This window comes from Anolis sagrei, chromosome 5 (assembly GCF_037176765.1).
Source record: "Anolis sagrei isolate rAnoSag1 chromosome 5, rAnoSag1.mat, whole genome shotgun sequence".
NCBI classification, from domain to species: Eukaryota; Metazoa; Chordata; class Lepidosauria; order Squamata; family Dactyloidae; genus Anolis; species Anolis sagrei.
This window is the reverse complement of record NC_090025.1, coordinates 157,173,078-157,194,745: the sequence shown is the minus strand read 5'-3', so window position 1 is coordinate 157,194,745 and position 21,668 is coordinate 157,173,078. Positions and strand designations below refer to the sequence as shown.

Genomic DNA, 21,668 nt, shown 5'->3' with positions numbered 1-21,668 from the left:
TTATATGTTGAATATGTAACATCTTTAAAAATGTTACACAAAATATGTTTGTCAAAAAAAGGATGTGTAGGTTATATTTGCAAAGTCAGAGCTCTACCTTTTTATACTTCCGGCTTTACAAAGGATCTGGATTTTATAGAATTATTTTCACAGATTATAGCCAATTATGTTATAATAAAATGTCAATGGTAATTTAGTTAAATTAGAATGAAAAAAAATGCTATGTGGTGTTCTGTTTTGCAGGTAAAAGATACATTTATTTTGAAATACAGGGGAGGTCAAAAGTGTATAAACAAGATTGTTATATATTATGACAGGTGGATTCAGGCACAGTTTTTGTGATGGCAGCAGTGAATAAAGCGGGTTTGTGTCAGGTGGAGATACAAGTTACACAGTATCTCACATTGGTACTTTGAGGACATCTGGGTGGCTCCCAGAATTGGTGGCTATAGCAATAGGACAGAAGGAGATCATTGAATTGGTGACAAAAGTGGGAACAAAGGAAATCCCTCATTTTGGTAGTAACAATGAAATTTGTGAAAATTTTAACATTTACTGGCATTATAGTCTCCCAGCTGATGGAAAAATAGTGGGCTAAGTGGTGAACCCCCAAAGAAGTCACTGGGGAATACTGCCACAGATTTTAAGCAAATGTTTACATTTACTGCTGTTTTTCTGATCAGTTTCTTCACATCAGTCTTAGGCCCCTTCTACACTGCCATATAAAATCCAGATTATCTCCTTTGAACTGGATTATATGGTAGTGTAGACTCATATAATCTGAATTATATGCCAGTGTAGAAGGGGCCTTAGTTTGCTTATTTTAATTTCGCAGAAAATTATAAAAAGGAGGGCTAGGATCAATGTTAACACTTTCTCAGAGTGAACTTGGTTTGAATGATGTAAACCCTGTTCATCTACTGAATAAAGTGTGTGATATTTTCCTTTAAGTAATACTTTATATTCTGAAAGCTTTTCTCCACTCATGAGTCATACCACTTAGGAATCGACTATCCAAGAAATCTATTTTAATTAAATGTATAATAAGCAAATGTATATGTGCTATGAAACTGCGTGCTCTAATAACCAATCTTGTTTTCAGAAGAAATAATCCACATACAAAGAAAAGTAAGAGAATAGGGAATGCATCATGCCACAAAAAACATCAGTAGAAGAATATATCCTAATAGTAGATATATTCCTGGGCATTACTTTTTTTTAGCAGAACATTCAATACCAGGGGCAGAAATAGCACTGAAACAATAGAGAGAGATTCCTGCACCACAAAAAGGTATAACTTTTGCCTTTTTCTGCTAAGGAGGTGGTCCTGCAACACCTAGCTAGAAGCACACTGTTTTGCAGACACATGGGTTGTAAGCAATGCTTCCAGACATGCCTCTGCTTCCAGAACATTGTGTATTGCAGAATGCCTATGTTTCCAGGGCACTGTTTACTACAAATGCACCTATGAAATCTGTCGTTGAACGTTGCGTTTTTTCCAGCATTCTCTTACCCCTAATGTTGCTACAAAACTTCCAGCAAGACAGTGGAAAAGGAAAACAGAAATGTGCAAAGCAAATGGGAGGGACACAGGACACAATGGGCTTGATATGTGGGATCTCTTGGGCTCCAAGCCCTTGCGTTCTTTTTCCTACACCAAGGAAGACTCCATATGCCTATATAAATAAAAATAAGTGAAAGGGAGCGTGTAGCTAGATATGTGTGCCTAAACGCCTTTTGTAAAGGGGTTTTTGCTAGTAGAATATTAATTAAGGCCTTTTTAATTGTATTGCTGCTTCTCCTTGACTCCATGGCTCCAACACCTCTTTAGAATCTGACAATATATTATCTGGACATGAAGTTAAGCTTAATTCACAGATGTTTGTCAGGGTTTCACCTCAACACCGTAAAAGTGAAAAGTTTTCTCAGCATTAATGCACCAAATAAGAGAAATTAGCAGAACTAAGCTAATTATATTGTTGTGGAACAGTGCAGATGCAAGATCTGGGAAAGAGCAGGAAGAGAAAAAAATGAACTCAGTTGGATTAAGTGAAAAGAACCAGATTTATTTTTAACTGGGAAAATAAAGGTGGACAGGCCCTGCTCCTGCAGGTCAAAAGTGAAACTGCCACCCAAAACACAAAATGGGTGGCTCTTTTATATCTTTTCTCAAAGTAACTTTCATTTCCTAAGAAACATGTGAATTCTCATAAATCATGTGGGTTTATCTTTACTAGCTGATTGGGTGAGGTGTTGCTCATGTGTGGTAGTAAGTTTCTATTTAACTTAATTTTTATTTCTCCAATAGCACATGGCATCTGGGAAATCACGTGGGTGCCTAAAAGTCCAATTATCTTGTGTCTATGTGATTATTAATTATGTGCTATGTGATCCATCCAAAAGCATCTCCCAAATTGAACAATGAAGCTGGATTATCTCAAGCAGTTTTCTTAGCTTTACAAATATTTCTAAAAATCATTTAAGCTTCCCAAGCCCTCTTAACATAATGATTAATGCCATTTATATTTTATTTAAGAATAGAACTGTAAAATTTGATGTTGCGGCATACTATATAAACCAGTTAAAACACAGATTTCAGGTGGAAAAAATCTTTGATTTTTTAAAATAAGATGGCCAAATATGCATTTCACAAATCTCAAGGAAACCAATTCCTGGAATGATGTAAATTTGTGTAGTTCAGGACTTACTTTACAAAAAATCACATGTGGTTTCTTGCAGAAAATAGCATTTTTATGTAAAGATGGAAAATACTCTACTTTTTTGAATACCTAGGTAGGGAAATGGTAGCTGTGGCCAGGGGTGGCAGCCCCCTGAAGCAGCACTGGTGCTTTCCCTTCTCAATAAAATGACCCTCGACTTACCTATGGGTCATATCAAAATCCATAATTTTAGCATCAAAACCTGCCCTCGACTTATACCTGAAATCACTTTATACATGAGTGTATATGGTAGTTTCACCAACAGTTGAATTAACAAACATGTGAATGAATTAATCCAGTTCAAATCAGATAATTTGGATTTTATATGACAGTGTAGAAGGGGCCTGAGTGAGCAACCTGAAGAAGACTGATCGTTTACCCTATTTTGTGTAATCTGTCTCTTGTCTAACATCCTTCTGTGAACCCTTGTATCTTGTTAACATGGGCTCCAAAAAGATGCCTGTAGCAAGAGGAAACGAAATTTCCCTTCAATGAATTTTCTTATATTGCCTTCTCTTACAATTCAAACCATTCTTCTGAAAGAAACGATGCTCATATGAGATTTAGTTCAATCCAAAATCTTTATAAATTGATAATTTGATGAAAAGGAATAAAAAACCATAATATTTTGAGATAGCATTTTTAATTGTTATCTATATTATGATTTCAGATTCCCCATAAATTAGTTTAATATTTCAAAAAAAAATCTCCACAAAACCATAATTCTTGGTTATTCACTGTGATTAAAATTCACACACCATTAAACACAATGGCAGAACTTCCATTAATTTTAATAGATGTGGATAGCCTCATCAGTATTAGTGATGGAGATTCACGCCCAGCCACTTTTTTTTGGTCAAATTTAATATAAAGTCTTGCAATTGTTATTATAAAAATTACGTGCAGTTCATATTCAGTATGCACTGTATGTTTAATCTTTGAATGAGATAGACTTTTGCAGATTTTTCATCTTACTACAATCTGATCTATTTGTATGACATATGGGAGATAACTGGAAGGAACTTACTGAAGAGTCTGTAGAAATGAGGATTCTAACTACTGGTCATTTATATAAGCTGCGTCACACTTGAGACTATCAGGTAGCAGAATAGAAGACTGTCAAGTGTCTTCTCATTTTGGCCTTTAAGGATGCAAAATGTTCATTTTTTATCTCTCACTCTATAGTCCCTCATATTGGGTTTGTGTATAGTTACGTAATACTTTAAAGAACTTGAGTCTTATTTGCACAACTGTTGCATTGTTGTACATTCATCAGACTTGGGGTTTGACTACACTAGCTCTACACCCAAAGTAGAGCAGATGTCCAGGAACATCTGGTTCTTAACCTGAGATAAACTAGATTAAACCAGTTAAATCCTGTAGTAAAAAGTCATGAAGGTCACTGATACTACAGAGCATAATTTGAGGTTAATGCAAACATCAAAATCTGCTCCAATCTGAACTGTTCTGTGCCAGGAGCTCTCCCAGAGTTATGATAATTATAATAACTTACAATTATCAATTAAATCATAAAACACAACATCATTTACCATTAAAACATTGAATTGAAAACATATCAATATAAACATTAAAATCACACAATCCAACAATTGTAGTCCAGACTGTTTCAGATATAATATCTATTGCACATAATCCCCGATCATTCCTTATACTGCTTACTGTCCAAATGCTTGGTCCCATAGCCAAGTTTTTACTTTCCTTCTGAAGACCAGGAGGGAGGGCACTGATTTAATTTCGTAGGGGAAGGAGTTTGGTAGCTAAGGAGCAAGGAAGGTGGAACCAAGAGGAGGGCCTCCCCAGATGATCTTAATCTCTGAGATGGTTCATCGAGGGAGATGCGTTCGGACAGGTAAGCTGGGCCAGAACTGTTTAGGGCTTTATAGGCTAAAGCCAGCACTTTGAAAGAAGGTTGTTCCATCTTTCCCAAGGCAGACCTTGAGATATTTAAAGATGGCAATTGTTCTGCCTCTCAGTTTCCTCATTTATTCCTCATGGGTTTTGATTTTAGTCCCTTTATCATTTTCTTAAATATCTTCTAGTTACATATTTCATTGATAATTTTTAGATGAATGAGAAATACTGCAATATTTCAAGTTGTGTAAAAAGAAAACACCTCCTCCCTTATTGTTACTATCTCTATCCCACCTTTTCCCAAAATTGGGACCCAGGATTCCTGCCTGAGTGCTACCTATTGATATAATCATATTTTCATGTTTTCAAACTGCTAGGTTGGCAGAAGCTGGAGCTAACAGGGGTAGCTCACCCTACTTCCCATATTTGAACTGCCGACCTTTTGATCAGTAAGTGTAGCAGCTCAGTGGTTTGACCCTCTGCGTCACCGGGGGCTCCTTTATAATAATAGTAAGCTTGTATTAAGTCACCTGCAGTGATTCCAAGCCCAGTTCAGAGTGTTGACCTTTAAAGGTCCTTTCAACTAAGGACCAAAGTACCTGAAATGTACCTGGCACAATACAGTCCTCACTTTTCATTACGAATTTAATCTTACAGATTGGATTATATGGGTCGTATATTTATTCTTCCTATTTTAATGTACAGTTTGATTGAAATATGATGTACAAATATCTTACATACATAAATAACACTAAATAAAACTTTAACTGGGAATTATTATTTCTTTCTTTCCCAGCTGAGATTGCCCAGCAGCTATGAGCCTCCTTAGTTTTCTACTAACATACTGTCCAAAAGCATTACACAGAAATAAATATGGATATTGCTTCCCTTTCTTTGTGTACAAACAGCAGACATGGACTTGTTTTAAGAGCCCCAAAAGGAAAAAGTCAGAAGTATGCAGCTGAAGCCTTTTTGGCAGAAGTGGCTGATGCTGCTTTCTTTTATTTCCCTCAGGGAACATAAGGTCTTTTCAAGTTTCCATGAAGGAAAAAAGCAGGCCCACGCAGCTGAAGTCTCTTTGGCAGCACTAGTAGGTGCTGCATTTTCCATACGATATACTGAAAAATTATACAGAGGAGGGAAAAATTATACAGAGGAGAAAAAAATGTGTATCTGCTTGGTATATTAGTAAAATTACCATTAGTATATGCTATCTTGTTATATCAGTAGGTGTGTGTATGTATGTACTGCAAGGTACTCTGAAACATAAACCAAGTTAGCTATTCCCTTAGTAGTCTGAAAAGGAAAGACAGTATTTGTTTTAAATTATTATTTGGGCAATTCAATTAGCATAAGTCAAACAGTGCATTGATTACAGAGCAAGTCAAATCTGTCCAGAGTGCAACAGAAGTACAGGGCCCAGGACCAACCCTTGAGGCACTCCACTAGTCACTGCTTTCCAGGATGAAGTGGAGCTGTAGGCGATCACCCTTTGGATTCGATCACTTAGCCAATTACAGATCCACCTAATAGTAGCATTTCCTAGCCCACGTTTGACCTGTTTTACTTGCAAGAAGGTCATGGGGGTCTCTATCAAAGGCCTTACCAAAATCAAGATGTGCTACATCCACAGCATTCCCTGCATCTACCAAGCTTGTAAATCTATCAAAAAAGAGATAAGATTAGTCTGGCATGACTTGTTCTTGAGAAATCCATGCTGACTTTTAGTAATAACAGCATTCCTTTCTAAGTGATTGCAGAGTGCCTCAATGATCTGCTTCAGATTTTTTCCTGGTATTGATGTCAGGCTGACTGGACAATAATTGTTTGGGCCCCCTTTTTTCCTTTCTTGAAGATAGAGACAACATTTGCTCTCCTCTAGTCTGCTGGAATTTTTCCTGTTCTCCAAGAATTCTCAAAGATTATTGTCAGCAGTTCTGATATATCTTCTGCTAGTCCCTTCAATTCTCTTGGATGTACTTCATCTGGCCCTGGAGACTTGAATTCATTTAGAATAGCCAGGTATTCCTGGACTACTACTTGTTATGACATTATCAAAACTTGTTTTCTAAATGCACTTGGAAACACTGTCCCATTTTTCTTAGGAGTTATATGCTTAGATTTGCCTTACCTGTGACTATTTATCTTTCCTTCCTTCATCTTAAGTTTGAAGAAAATTGATTATAGAATATAGAAGAGTAGCTTCTCACAAGAAAGTTTTTGCTTTTTTTTTTTTGAATGTCTATATTAAAAATGATACAGAAGACTCACTGGGATCCCCATATCAAAGCTACATTCTTAATGGCTGGCCAGAATGCTAAGATAACACACCAAACAGCCCCTTTCCTTTATAAAGCAAGGCAGCTGAGAACTGCGTATCTGGAGGCGATTGGGGTAAACTGTAGGGGTGACGCAGATATCTGAAGTGGCTTGGGATTCATTTTTAATTTTTGTGGTATGAAATTTTATCTTGACATTTTAATGATGATATTTTTAGTTATCTTTTAACCTAATCAGGTTTGAATGTGTGTTGGTTCGCTGGTGTGGGGGTCTTGGGATGGTGATTGTTGTCTGTTTGTGCACGTTTCTGTTTTTGTTTTTAATGTTGATGCGGTCAATAGACTATTCAATAAACTTTGCATATTTGCATATTAAAAATGATAGAGACATACGTAATTAGAATATTAAATTATTGCTCCTAACTAGAATAGATCAACTGAATTGATAAGAACTTAATAAGTCAGTACTTTTTGAATTCTTATGATTCATTGAGTCCATTCTAATTGAAACTTGCACCAATGGATTTAGGGTGGACTTAACTTGCTGCATTTGAATTCTACTTGTTTTAAATCATAACAAGATTGTTATGATTCCACATGAAACTATTTGTGAGCAAAATTATGTCTGTTTATCTTAAATAGGCTAGATTGGTGTAACAATCTGTAGCCATGCTTTATATTTTCATTTGTGTGGACAATGTCAAAATTAATGTACTTTATGTTTCAGTTTGAACAATGTTAATCAAATAGTTTTCAGATTGTATTTTAAACAAGACAGTAACAATAATAGTATCATTTCTTTAGAGATACTGAACACTGTGGTTGGAAGCAACACATGGCATTGCAAACCACATCTAAATTAAGATTTTAAAAATTACACTTAATTTCAATTTGATTTAAAAACAGAATTAATCAAAATATTCAATTCAATTTAAATATTAATAAAATTAAAAATTATATATTAATTGTGTTTCAAATCATTCCACCAACACAATAATGATTACATAATTATACTAGGACAATATATAAGAATGAAAAATCTGTTAGAAAAGTAGTGCTGCTTTGGCCATATACACCAAGTCATTTTGAATCATAAAATTTCCAAGAAGATAACATTTCTGATGACTAGCTGTATATTGAAACATTTGAATATATCTAAATACCACTCCTGAAGATTATTCAGTTCCCATAATGAGAAATAATGTAGTTATTTATTAGTTTACAGAATTTATGATATATTGAATAGTTTCCAAGAGAACAATAATTAAGACCTTTCAAAAGAACATATTTAATAAGTATACCTACATTAAAAAAATAGGAACAGAAGGTGATACCAATCATTTAACAACCAGATGATTTTCATTATTTCCAAATGCTGCAAGAGCAGTGTGATTCTGTACCTCATTGGAAAATGAAATTCCATAGCTTCAGAGCAATCGATTTCTGGTGAGCGACCATGCAGAACAGAGACTTTTCAGTACTAGGAGTAAATTGTAGACTTCATATCTGAACAATGCTGACCTATCTCCATCACTGCTGAATTTTAGATGACAAATGAAAATTGCACACCTGTACATATTTATCTAGGAATGAGTCAGAACTCAGTGGAACTTGCTTTTTGGGTAAGCATACATGGTTGCATAGCTGATTTCTGTTATTTAGTATGGTGTTGAAATAATGACCTTTTTAATTTTGTTATTTCATTATTGATTTTGCTGATACCTTTGTTTGCATTTTATTGGTGTGTTCTTGTTTTATGCTAGTATTTTATATTGTTGTTAAACCCCTTTATGGATGGAAAAGTAGGATACAAATACGGTGTGTTTTATAAATAAAAGTGAGATAAAATGTGGGCTCTCTGCCTCCAATCTCCTCATCTTAATACAGCGAGGACTCATAGAGCAAAGATCATTCTGCTAAATATAAACTTCAATTTTTGAAGTTTTACGAATTTTCATTGAAATATAATCAGTTGAATTTTTTCTTCAGCTAAGACGTGTGTGCACAGTTTGGAAGAGATATAATCCAAAAGCAAATTTTATTGGGGGGGGGGGGTGTATATTATAGTTTCTAGTGTGGTAAAGATAGTAGCTGAAGTAGCTCAACTGATTCTTATTGATGGTTTCATATCATGACAAACGCATTTCAGTATCAAAAACTCAGCTTTGCTGTGATTTCAGCATATGGGTTTGGAGACTAGGAACCTCAACACATGGAGGTCCAAAAGCTGGAGGACAACAGGGGACAGCAGTGAGAACCTTGGGGCAGCATTTCACTTCATCCCCTTACTATTGTGGGCTGCCATCCCATGATGTTTCCTTGCTGTCCCTGGCTACCTTCCGTGCTGTCCCTGGCTTCTTCTGTGAGGAGACAGGTAGTCACCCAACTCTCCAAGGCTCCGTCTCTGCAAGGTGCTGGTATGCTGCTGGCACAGAGCCCTGCCAGAAGTAGCCCTGCATCATTTGATGGACTCTGGCGGACTCTGTCCTATCAGGATGCTGACAGCGCACATGTCACTTTTACCCTCAGTAGAAGGTAAAGGCAAACTCTGTCTGAATAAATCTTGCCAGGACAACCTCGTGATAGGAGCATCTTGTCATACATTGGGAAACAGAGAACTATAGCACTAAACCTGAACTACAATGGTGTCATTCTGCTGTAAAATGAGTTTTGAATATTTTGTTCTTTCAGGAAAAGAAGTGCAAATTTAAATGGGGATGGGAAAGATAACTGTGCTACTACTTTGTTATTTCTTCTAAAATATATATTATTCACAGACTTCTATAGTAAACGTTTATGAAATGTTCAGAAGAGGATGAGTGTGCCTTGTTCTGACTCAATGTTCTAACTCAATTCCTTTTCATTTCAACCTTGTCTACTCTTGGGGCAGGATTGTTCTGCCCATGTCTGCCCCACCACAACCCATGGGATTTCACTGATCCCCACATATTTTTTTAGCTACTTCCCCTTTTCTCCTGAAAATTCACTGTGCTTTAAAATATCAAAATGCTGTTACGAGACTTCTCCAACCTAAAACATGAGAACATCCACATAGCTAAAAAAAAAAAAGTAACTAGAAGTGGGGTTCAACACTGGTTAGCTCTGCTCCACCAGTATTTTGTTGGGTCAACAACAACCCCAATGCAGTTGAACAAGAAGGCAATTCGAGACAAAATCTTTGAGATGGATGTAATTGATAACTTGCGGGGTTTCTCCACTTGGTATCCTGTACTAAAGAGTGACCAATATTGCCAACAATATCTTTAAGATTTAACATCTGTAGCCCTTAGAAAAGCATTTACAGCCCTGCACTTTCAAACAAGGCCATCAGACTGGTTAGAGGGAAGACAAGGAGGGATTCCTCCTGCCCAATGTCTTTGTATTTGTGGGTCTGGGGAAAGAGAGGATTTAACACACTACATTGCTCACTGTATAATGACCCTCGAAACAATCTTTTGGGAGCCCTTTTGGAAGAAAGGGCAGCATGGCAACAGTCAGCAGTTATCTGTGACTTATTAGCAGATTATTCCAAAAATATAACATTAAAGGTTGCCACATTTGCAGCCGCAGCCCAAAAAATCCAAGCCAAACTAGTAAAGTCCACAGCAGAAACTAGAAATGGAAATTAAGATATTTTGGGGATGATACAAATCAGACATTTGTAATTGCTATTATGTCACTACTATAATTTTAAAGAGCTAGTATATGGAACTTGTTTTAATACTTTTATTGGAAAGTGCTTATTGTACCTTTAAAGGTTGTATATTTTATAAAATGGCCTATGGCTAGTACAATAAACAATTCATTCATCATAAAGTTACTACTGTTAATGCATTAAAACTGGCTTAAATAAAAATGTCTTCACTTGCTGGCAAAAGGAAGGCAGGAAGGTGGGCAGACTATCCTCCCATGGAAGGTGTTTCAGAAGCTACTGAGAAGGTGACTGAAGAAACCTGCTGTAGTGTCTGAATAGTTTCCAAAGGGAATTACAGGTAGAGTGCCTTAGAGTAGTTTAAATGTGATGTAATTAAGGCATGGGTCACCACGGCCAAATCTGATGTTATTCAGTTTCCATGCTGCTACTTCAGCTCCTTAAAAATGAATTTGAAATAGTTGTCAAAGTTGAGTGTCTCAGGAGAGGGGAGTTTAACCACAGTAGGCGTCTACTAAAGTATCAAAGTTCTGATAAATAATGTCTTAGTACTGGTTAAAAGTTCTTGTATTTCTTTAGCTTTTTGATACTGCCTCCCATTTTTAGTTTGTTAGCTGAAGGGCATTTGGCATTTGGCTCATATCCTAGAGCTCTTTCACTTCTTCCCAAACCTACACTTGCAATTAAGTGTAATTTAATGCTTTCTTTTCAGACACAGTTGAGTTGCAATGATATATTAAATTACCTTTATATATTTCCTGTAAGTATCTTCATGTTTCAACAAAAAGTATGCATGAAAGACAGTGGCTATGATTAATTGCATATGACATTACTCATTGTTTCTGGTTATATTGCTGCTTTCTATGCAAACAGTGATGCGCTTTTGATAGATATAGGGCATTAGTTTCTTAGTGGTACTAAAGAGGTATCACTCAGACAGAGTTATATTACTAAGCATGAGAAATAGTGTTAAAAGGTTATAGATCCAAATAGGAATTTGCTCTGCTTTTTAACTCAAATGTATATGTCAGTTAATGAAGTAGATGTATTCCTGTGCACTACTTCCTTAACAGAAATAGGGATAGGTTTCTGTACCACCAAAGGATAAAAAATAATAAAATGTAATCATGTTGCAGAAAACTTTTTAATTTAAGCTAACAATATGTCCATATGTGAAATTGAACAAATAGATTGCATAAGCTTTGCATAAATAAAAAAAATGTTTTGTATCTTCTAGAAACCACTTGAAAACTCCACTTTTCTTAAGATTTCATGAAGATGCAGCACATGAAGGGGGCAGAGGCTAGGAAAGGCCCGTCTGCTTCCCCATACTGCTAAAAATGATTGGCTAAAGTAGAATCTCGCACTTTCCAAGCATCAGCTTTATTGCATCATTTCATGCAGATATTGTTTTTACACAAAGGCTATGTTTAACACCCTTCCAATGTCAATTCTGCTTAAAAATGGGGAGGGGGCACTGCACGGGCATATAAAGACTTTGTGGTAGAGGCTCCTTGTTTGGAGGCTTTTAAACAGAGGCTGGTCATCTGTTGGGGGTGCTTTGAAGGCAATTTTCCTGCTTCTTGACAGAGGGTTGGACTGGATGGCCCACAAGGTCTCTTCTAACTCAACGATTCTATGAAAATGACTTCTGTGTCAGAGGCTTTATTAACTGAGGCATGCCTGTATAATGATTCACAAAACGTTTAAAATAGATATTGAACAGACATTGAAAAACATCAAAAGTCTTAATATCAAACAAACATGCACATACCATCTCTTTGCAGACAAAACTTATATTCACATATAATAATAATAATAATAATAATACAACTGGAAAAGCTTACACGATCTGAGGATTTAAAGATAGAACTGCAAAGACTCTGGCACAAGCCAGTAAAGGTGGTCCCAGTAGTAATCAACACATTGAGTGCAGTGCCTAAAGACCTTGGCTTGCACTTAAAAACAATCTGTGCTGACAAAATTACCATCTGTCAGCTGCAAAAGGCGACCCTACTTGGATCTCCACATATTATCCGCCGATACATCACACAGTCCTAGATATTTGGGAAGTGTCCGACATGTGATCAGATATAAAATCCAGCATAGTGATATTGTTTGCTGTGTACTAATCTTAATAATAATAGCAATAATAATAAAAACTTTATTTGTATTTCACCCTATCTCTTAGGGTGGATTCCAACAAACAAAAAGGCAAACATTCAACACCACCATAGAACAAACAAGTGCTGCATTCAGTCAGTTTATTTTGTTTTCATACAGTGTGTATGTAGTTTATATTTGCTTGATGTGTAAATAGAGCATACCTGATATTGTTTTTTTTACCAGGAATGTTGCTAATATTATTTTCAGATTTGTAACAGTTACAACAAAGAAGTCTTTATAAAGATTCTTAATATCTAAATATCTTTTGATCTTATTCTACAGTAATCATTTCCGATAGACAAGAATTCACTTGCTATACATACTCATGTATAAGTCTAAAAATTTTAATCAAGAATTGTTCCAAAAACTACAGGTCATTGTACCTTAAAAGGGAGCTATTGTCATGTAACGTCACTCAAGCCTGATCCCATAGCACCACAAGAGACCATCCCTAGGACATTTATCATATGAACCAGTCAAAAATGGCTGCTTCACCCTCTCTGCAAAGAAGCTTATGGAGAAAGCCCATATTAAAAATAGCCACCATTACTCTGCTGCATCTCAATTGTCCCAAAGGGCCAGAAGCCACATTCTTATGGATCCCCAAAACTTGCTGATGGATGTCACTCTGGTCAAAAAAAGTGAGGAAGGTTAGGGTGTTTCCTTTCTTTCTGCAGTTTGAGTAATCTAGGAATTAAGGCGATTGGGAGTTTCTTGTTTCTGCCTCTTGTTGTGCTTTTGGGCTGGGTCCCTAACAGAGACTGATTGCTTTCCTTGCTCTTCTCCCCTCTCCCTTTTTCAGCTTGTATTTTATTCTTTTTTCCTCATTTATATTCCTTTCCCTATCTGAATAAATGCAGATATTTTAAGATCAGCAGTGCAGTTTGCACCCCCATTGTATCCTCTCAAATAAACAGATCCTCCCCCTCTCTTTAGCTGTTGCTAAGAATGTTCTTTTTATGCAGTCGTGTAGCAAAATATTTGTTTGCTACACAACTAGCTTTTACTCTCATGTGTCAAAGCAAAATGCATAATTTTGACCACAAAACCTAACCTCTATTTTAGAATGATTCTAAATTCTTTAAAAACAGACTAATTAAAATAAAATTAATTGATTATTCCCAACCATTTAATGCAATGTAAAGATTAACACCAGTTTTTAACATTGTTTCTGTTTAGCACAATTGATGTAAATTACAGTGTGTTATAAATGAACATTTTAATCTGACCTCAAAAACATTTCTTTGATAGTGAAACCTACAGTGACCCTTTAAAATATGAATGGATTTCCATTCAAGAAGCTTACTTTTAAAACCTTTTTTACTCTCACTTTTATAACAATGATGCTTAGTTGCCTAAGCAACCATAAAAATACCAAAAGCTGGAATACCTGATAGTTGATATTCTTAATTATACTTATGGTGTTACATAGTGACTGCATGCATTAGCCTATGCAAATCTTTAACGACAATAGCCATAAAAGAAAACATTTGCTGTCGGATTTTACCAAGTCAAAATTTGTATCTTAAATGTGTTAGTGATTTTTGCTAAGAGTTCACTATAAGTAAACAAATACGTTTGTATTATAAGTGATATGGAAGATTTTTATGTTGAGATGTATTTACATTGAATGAGCACCTAATATTTTACTATACAGTAAATGTATGAAAGGCAAATTACAATGTCTGGAACAACAAACTGAGGTTCAACATAAGAGTGTTCAAAGTATTTAGAATATAAATCATACAAAGTATCTCTTCTATCTAATCTGGAGACAACTGATGCAGTGACTTGCTGAAGGTCAAACCATGGATTTACAATTTCCTGTTCATAGTATTGTGACACCCTTTTGGACAATGAACTATCTTTTAAATTATTTACACTGAATATTACTCATGACAAGAGAAAGCACATTTTAGATGTTTATTTTTTTTTACTTTGGGAAAATCCAGCTCTATATTATTCTGTGCTCTATGAACTGGAAAACAGCTTTCCATGTGTAGGATGCCCCACCTCCCATACAATATCAGATATGAGAAAATATATTAACATGTTAAAATTAGTCAATAAGGACACAATGGGTTAAGAAAGTTTTCAGTCGCTAAATGTAAACTAGAGAAAGGGGAAACTAAAACATAAGGAAGAGAATGATAATGGTAATTCCTGAGATGACAATGAAGAGCAATCCACTATAAATGGGTTTCACCCTGACATGCCAACCAGAACCCAGGGGCGTCATGAGGGGGGGTGTCAGAAGGATCACAAAAGACCATCAGAAAACACATTTTTTTCTGTTGGTCATGGGGATTCTGTGTATCAAATTTGGTTCCATTCCATTATTGGTGGAGTTCAGAATGCTCTTTGATTGTAGGTTAACTATAAATCCCAGCAACTACAATTCCCAAATGTCAAAATCAACCCCCCCCCCCCCCACCATACACATCAGTATTCAAATTTGGTTGTATCCTGGAGATTTGTGCCAAATTTCATTAAGTGAATTAAAATACATCCTACATAATTAGATATTTACATTATAATTCGTAACAGTAGTGAAATTACATTTATGAAGTAATTTTATGGATGGGGATCACCACAACATGAGGAACTGTATTAAGGGGTCACAGCTTTAGAAAGGCTGAGAAACACTGTTCTTAGTAATCTTGCATTTAAAAAAACTGAACTGCCAATTAATCATAAGCTTTTTCTGCTAGAAGGAAAAAACTTCAGATGCATTTTACTTTTTTCATAGCTTTTTAATCATAACATTGTATGGTTTCTATTACTTTTATTAATGCTTTTATAGCTTGTCCACAGTTTGTCTGCTTTAGAAGTTTACATAAATACGTCATATATAGAAATACGACTAAATAGGAAGCAGTACCCTACTGACTGTGACTGCTGGCAGCATGTGCCCAATATAGAAGCATTGGCCAGGCTCAGGAACAGTTAACTACAAAAGCTCTCCAGTCCCTGTTGAACCAGTATGGTGTAGAGTCAGCATAATGTAATGGCTTGAGTATTAGACTCTGACCCTGAAAACCAGGTTTCGAATCCCTGCTCAGCCATGAAACCCACTGGGTGACCTTGGGCAAGGCATATTCTTCCCCTTCTGAACAAATTTTGCCAATAGAACTCTGTGATAGGTTCCCCTTAGAGCTACCATAAGTAGGAAACAGCTTGGCAGTACACAACAATAACAACAACAACAACAACAACAACTGTTGTTCATTGTAGGTTCTGAATATTTAGTGATCAATAATGTTATGAATGCAAGCAGCCCTTTATTTAAGCTTATTTTAGTAACACTCTATTTAAGGTAACCCAGTGAAGTCGGCTACTCATATATGTATGAAGTATCCAAATGTATGTGTCTGTTCGTGTTCAGATTGTCTTTAAGGAATATGTCAAAATATATGCAATATTTAGTTAATTTTGGAAACAAAATTGTCAATTTTAGACATTTGGAGTTAGCAGATAATACTATAAGTGGGTGCTATGTATAATAATTTTAACAGATAATTATAAGCCTATGGGATTGACAGTGAAATTAATGTTCTTAGTGTTTATCATACTATTAGCAGTTTTTCACATACTGATTAGACAAATGATTTAATAGCTGGCTATTAAATGAAAATCAATTTGTTCTATAGAAAATTAGAGAAAACTTTAGAGTATAGGGAACTGGAGGTAAATGGTTATATATGTGGGAATACTCCTGTATAAGTCTTTTCCCCAGATACACAAATAGTGACGTTAGAGACAAATGTCTTTTAGTGTATTTGACAGCCTCCGGTTCTCTTGGAGAAGGTAGGCTTGGCTTCACATATCCGTTCTGTTACTTTTAGGTTACATTGTTGGCCATTTAATATACGTTACCTGGGGCTTCCAAGGCTACGTATCTTAAATGGCCTACATTGACCATATAAGGCTCTTCAAAGCTATTGCCTATTACAGGTGTGAACCTAGGTTTCCAAGCCTATTTCCAATATAGTATTATATTCCCTTTTATAAACTCACTATTCCAAAAATGTCAGTATATCCTACAAACTGAGATGTAGCCTATCTAGTGCTGAGTGTTATCTAGTGTTGTTGTTTTTTTTTGGGGGGGGGAGGAGCATTTGTGGGTAGATATGTAAATACTGAACAGCAGATTTTTGTAGTATAATACATGAAAGCCTTCGACAATACATTGAACACAGCTTGGAAAACTCACAACAACCCAGTCTAATATTTGTTTACTACTTCAGAGTTATTGTTTTATGCATGAGGCATAGGGTTATGTACTTTGCAAGAATCGTCAATGCAAGGCCATAAGAGGTGTCCCAAAGGAGTTCGTGTTGCAGCTAGTATGGTTGCAAACAGAATGCCTTTGTAATTTGTTTGGTATAACAGTTATTTGTTCTCTCATGAGAATTTCTTGAGGAAGAAATCAGGAATATAAATTCACAACTTTTCAAATGCAGTAGTACCCTTTTCAGCTTTGACTGATTGTTACTGTCACACATTCTGTCTTGCCTACTCTGCTTGGTTAAGCAAGCCATGTAGGCTGTAGTAACTAACTATAAAATATCACAGCTAAATATATACTGAAGTGTTCTTCTTTATATTAGCTTGCGTTTTTGCCTGATAACTTTTGTGTATCCATGGTTGTATTAAATTACAAAAAACAAAATATTAATTAATCTGTAGTTATATGCACACAGACTTGCCTGGGGAAGGCCACATTGATCATAGTGGGGCTCAGAAACCATTTACATTGCAGAATTACAGAAGTTTGATACCACTTTAACTGCTATAGTTCCACTTTATGGAATTCTGGAATTTGTAGTTTGTTGTGGCATCAGTGCTCTCTGAGAGAAAAGTAAATATTTCACAAAATTGCGAATTCCAGAATTCCATAGCATTGAGACATGGCAATTATTGTGGTGTCAAACTACTACAATTTTGCAGTAGGGTACAACCTTATTATGAACCTGAGGCAAGGACTTGCAGGAGAGGCAGGGAGATATAATTCTAGTCAGTGTCAATCAATCAATCAATCAATCAATCAATCAATCAATGATTTATTATGGTCTTTGACGAGCACAGTATATAGAATGGGGCACAGGTGCCCAAGGAAAGGAATCGCAGTTCCCAAGTAGGTCAGGTATAAAAGCAGATTAAAAGCATGTTATAAAAGAGACAAATTAAAATAATAAAACAGACTAAACTTACAGTTTAAAGTGCATGTATGAATCTAAAATAGGGGGGCGGCTAATAACAAATATCAGACAACTGGGAAGCTCTAAAAAGGGATGAGAGGGGAGCATTTACAGCATTTCAGTTATTACAAATCATTCTAACTATATTCCCGGCAGGAAGTTGCCTGGTGGAGTCGGTCATCAGCCGTCTAATGTTAATTGCTGCTGCACAGAACTTGGCAATACTGTAGGTTGTCGCAGAGCAAGAGTCCGAGAGCAACAGGGAGGTATAATATCTTTCAGTGCACCCTGGATGTTTTAAAAGCCATGGAGTGATGAAATTAGCTCTAATGTCTCTATAGAATACACATTGGAGGAGCACGTGTTCAGTTGTTTCAATGTAGCCAGACTCACACGGGCAAAGTCTCTCCTGGGCAGGGGTCTTCCGGTACCTCCCTTCCAGTACTGCTGATGGAAGGGCATGGCATCTTGCCAAAGTGAAAGCTCTTCGGTGTTTAGGCACCTCCAGGTTTGCTAAGTGAGCCATGGGAGCGATGAGATATCTGTTATCTTTGCTAATGGTGAATGCTGGAGAGCAGGCTAAGTCTGATTGTCGCTCTATATCCAGGATCCGTTGTCTAATAAGATTCTTGGCTTGGTCCCATCCCATACCTAGCAGTTGTCCTTGAGAGAAGTCTAGAGTTGCGATTTTGATTGCCACTACCTTATTCCATGTAGACTGAAATTCATCTCTCAGAGTTAACGGAGAAAGGCCACATGTTGAGAAAGACAGATGCAGCCAATAATTGAGGGTGGCTGTCCACACTCTCGCCTCCACTCTCACGAGGCCTGTCTCTAATTGCAGGGTGGCGTTTGAGACACATCTGGGGACCTGCATCGCCGATCTTAGAAATTTTGATTGTACTTTCTCCAGAGGGGCATAGTTTGGGAAGGGACCATGTTGGGCTCCATACATCATTTGTGCTATGGATTTTGCCTCCAAGAGCTTAAGTGCTGCTGGTATGCAGTGGCCTCCTCCTGTTTTGAGAAACTTTAGGATAGCATATGAGCTCTTTTGCGCTGCCTCTGCTACGTAATCCACATGTACTTTCTTGTTTCCAGGTCAGTGATAGAATACTCCCAGGTACTTAAAGCTTGAGACCTGTTCAATATTGTGTCCGTCTAGTTTCCAGGTATGATGCTTGGGTCGTTTCGCAAACCATAATTTTGGTTTTTTTAAAAAATTAAGATGAAGCTGTTCTTCATTACAATATTTTGTTAGGGCTCTCAAGGCTCTTTTCGGGCTTACTTGAGTTCTGGATAGTATCACAGCATCGTCTGCATAGAGCAGGGTAGATACGTGTCTTCCTGTCAGTTTTGGAGGGTGATAGTCAAGGTTGTAAAGGTACTCCATCATGGAGTTGACATAAAAGTTTAATAGTAGTGGAGCCTGAGTACATCCCTGCTTGACACCTTTCTTAGTTTCAACGGCCCTAGTGAGATGACCTTGATGGCTACATCGTATTTTCAATATGGTCCCTTCATGCGGTATGCGAATTAATTGCAATAGTCGTCTATCTATTGAGGTGGACCCAAGTTTTTCCCATAATTTGGTACGAGAGATAGAGTCAAAAGGTGCTCTAAAGTCTATGAATGCAGCATAGAGGGAAGATGTTCTCTGGGAGGTATATTTTTCTATAAGATGCTGTAAAACTATGCAATGGTGGACCGACCTTCCCTGAAGCCGGCTTGCTCCTCCACAAGTATGTTTTCTTGTTCCATCCAGTCCAACAATTTCCAATACAGATGCCTTGTGTATATTTTATTAATGGTATTAAGGAGGCTAATGGGCCTATAGTTTGCCGGATCGTCCTGCCTCCCTTTTCTTTTGTATATTGGTACAATAATTGCCAACCCCCAATCCTTAGGAATTTGGCCATATTTATTAATACAGGTAAATAAAGATGCTAGGATAGAGGCCCAGAAATCCAAATTATTCTTGATGACCTCGGGCAGGATCGCATCCTCTCCTGGTGCCTTTCCCGCTTTTAGTTGGGCTACTAGTCTCTCTATTTCTGCGATGGTCACAGGTGGCCAGGTAGGGAGGTTTTCCATTGAAGTATTAGAACAAGAGTTTGTGCCTGCGTTGTCTGAATAGGTATCCCTGTATAGCTCTTGGAAATATACTTCCCAACTTGCTGGCAGGATTTGGGAGTCAATTGCAGTTTGGTCCCAGCTTCGTATGTCAGTGTGTTATTAAAAACGTGTGATATTCCAGAAACTGAAGGAGGGGACTGAAGTGACACTTCCAGTGGGATTTGACATCTTACATAATATTGTTCCATATAATCCACCACTTCATTGTTTAGCAGAAACAAATTTTCTTTAGAAGTACATTTCATAGATATGTTTGAATTACACAAATAATAGACCCAGCTTTCAATGGGCAGACTATTTAGCAATGGCTGTAAGGTCTGTGTCATGAAATGTATGGCTGAAGTGCTTTAACTTCAAGCAAACCCGACAGCCTAATTTTCTGCTCACTTAAAGTGGCTTTCTTATCTTTATATTTCCAAATTATATACAAGTTCACACTCACTAGTCAGCATGAAGGAGAAATCATGGTGGCTGAGACATATATATGTTCTTCTTATCAGATCTCATTATTCAAAGTCGCCTAGGGATGTGACATGCAGTCCTTTTTCCTCTTGGTCTAGGCATGTCCATACCACTCCTCTGTCTTAAACCTTTCATGCCTAGTTTTGGACACTGCATGATTAGCAGAATAGATTTTTAACTTTTTACACATTCATCTATCTAAAGCAGTAGTTCCCAACCTTTTTTTGACCAGGGACCACTTGATCAGGGACCTGACCAGGGATCACTTTGTCCAGGGATCACTTTGACCAGGAACCACTTGACCAGGGGCCACTTTAAACAGGGACTACTCTCCAACACTAGTACCAAAAGGGTTACAGATCAGTTTTTGGTAAACTTTAAATTTGTTTTGTGGTGCTGGTTCAAAAAATTGCTTTGGCTAGACCATATCAGTTCTAGTTTCTGATACAGAACATATGCCATGGTTAGCAACAGGGAAGGAATGGCAGGTGGCATGAAAGGAGCAGAAATAAAATAAATAAAATAAAATAAATAAAGAGGAAGGAGGCTCGCAAACCAGATTTTCATCCTCAGAGCCCACAGGTTAAGAACCACTGATCTAAAGCTTTGACAGTTCAGGGCTAGACTTGCACTTGCTGGACTTTGGGGAATACACCTCTCCACTACAACTGAAAAATCTCTTTATGTATTTTTACTCAAAATGTCCCCCGCCCCCCGACAGCAGAGCAAGCAGTTTTGCTGTGTTATTGTTCCCACTCCAGCAGTTTCAGATCCAGGAAATAACCTTTTTCTGAATCTAGGAAGTGAAGTGACAGTCACTTCTGGTTTTGAAAAAGGCATCTTATGGAGTTACACATTGTGAAATCATCTCTATGCCCTCTAGAAAGAGTAAGGGCAGTTTGAATAGTTTGGATTTGGTGGAGGCCATTAAGATCTATAAAATATCCATGAACCCCCGGCATATGGTCTGTAGGCTACGTTATCACAACCCCTTCTCTGTAATCTTATATTGGTGCAAATATTTCTTTAAAAATTGTTTTTGATTGGCCTTCGGGTTCACTGTGTTGACCTTCAGGCATTGTGTTATATAGCTTTCTCTCTTGATAGTTTTTTTTTTACCCATGAGTAGCTTGGGATGAGTTGTAGCAGTCGTGTTGTTTCTGTTATTTTTATTTACCCC

At 36.9% G+C, this 21,668-nt stretch overlaps 1 protein-coding gene across 4 annotated transcripts in view; it reads left to right on the top strand.

The window, feature by feature from the left end:
• ANKS1B (ankyrin repeat and sterile alpha motif domain containing 1B) overlaps window positions 1-21,668 on the top strand; it is a 396,936-nt gene that overhangs the window by 96,687 nt on the left and 278,581 nt on the right. The window lies entirely within an intron of this gene.